A 1,866-nucleotide genomic window follows, 5' to 3' on the forward strand; every position below is an offset into this window, starting at 1 on the left:
TTCTGGACGGGTTCTTCTCTAATGAAACATTTCATTAGAGAAGAACCCGTCCAGAAGACCTATACAATTTTTTTCTTTTTGATTTTTTACCTGGATTACTGAGATGCATCAGAACATTTTGAACCACTTTGGATTCAACACAATTCAAGATGACTACAACCATCTGACCTTAGAAAACACACACTAAAATAATACAACTCAGTCAGTTTTACAGATATTGTAGTAAAATTTGGTGTGTTAGGTGTCACAATACAAAATAATTATTATTAAATTGGTTTGAATGTTGATACGATGTTTCTCAATATGATATGATTTTGATTAAATTCAATTCACAAGTCTGTGATGGATATGCTGCCGTCTCATATGTCCATCTAACACAATCATTTAGTAAATCATTGTGGGCATAATGACAATATGGATCAATGTTTTAATTTTGTCTTGATGTAACTGAATCATTAATTATTTAATCAATATATCAATATGGATTAAGTTAAGAGTCTCCATTAACCCATACACTTTGAGTCAGATGTTGAAGGCAGCAGGTGATATACGTACATTCCTGTTAGTTACACAATGAAAAATTTCTACTGGAATGTAATGTGCAATAAGAAATTAACAGAGGTGTAAAWGTTTTAAGAAAAACAAGAAATTAACAGTTTTGAGAAAATCTTTTGCACAAAATACTGACTTGCTAAACTACAGGCCGACTAAAACAGCACAGGAAATCACTGTCATTGTTCACAACTTTTTCTTCTGTTCACTGATCGGTCCTGTTGAAGTTCTACCGGAGAAATCCATGTCAGCGGGAGAAAGACAGACGTCGCAGAGAAGGGAGATTATAGAATCGAGCAGAACCGTGTAGGAAGGCGAGGGCCAGGCTACTGACGAGGTAATGGCTAGTCGGACCATCACAGTTCATGTGAACATATTTTGTGTTCATTGCATTTCACCATGTGCAATCTCCATTTAGGTGCATTTTCATCATCTACTTTTGCTGTGGTCAAAAAATTAATTAATTACTTAATTAAACAAACATTTTTGCTGCTGCCCAGTCTGAGGTCTATCCACATCCAGTGGGGATTCCCAGTCTGAAAGTCAGCATGAAGTTAGTGTCTGGTTGGATATTCACATGCCGGGAGTTCAGTGCTGTTTTCCTCCTGTCTAACCTGGGCCCGTCTCATTTCAGTCAGCTGCCCTCCCTCTGCTCACTCCTCCACACACATAGGGACCATCAATAAATTACTAAATGTACCACACCTGAAAGAAAAATAAAATAAAACTATTAGTCATGTGACCYGGTGATACAAAACTAATGTGAAATTGTTCAGCTAAACAGGATGGGTGAGGCATGCCTCTGGTTTTTTACCTGATTTTAAACCATTTCTTATTTTTAAAGAATGTTTTTGTGCAAATTTGATGATTTTCCTTCAATACTTTTTAGGTCATATAACCCAGGTGTCACATTTTGAAGAGCTGATGAAGTCAAGCAGGAGTTGTTGAACTCTTGTTAATATGTTCTAATGTGAACTTGTTCATATAATAATATTACCCTGACATTTTCACACATGTGGTACTGGGATTATTATTACTTTATTAGAATGACTTTTGAATATTCAGCGCTAAGACCTAATTCTTCTTCACTACAAGCTGTGAGCAGTAGCTTGAACAATAAAAATGAAAGCAAATTGTTAAAACTCTTGTTACATGATACATAGGTATTCTCGTAAACAATACTTTTTAACACAAAGTTTAAAAATTCTCACAAATTGTCCTCAAAAACTGTAAATTTTGGACTTTTAACATACACCCTTCTAGCCTTAAACACCAGTTAAATCCATTAATTATGTTCTACTATATATATATATA

This window comes from Austrofundulus limnaeus, unplaced genomic scaffold (genome assembly GCF_001266775.1).
Source record: "Austrofundulus limnaeus strain Quisiro unplaced genomic scaffold, Austrofundulus_limnaeus-1.0 Scaffold216, whole genome shotgun sequence".
NCBI classification, from domain to species: Eukaryota; Metazoa; Chordata; class Actinopteri; order Cyprinodontiformes; family Rivulidae; genus Austrofundulus; species Austrofundulus limnaeus.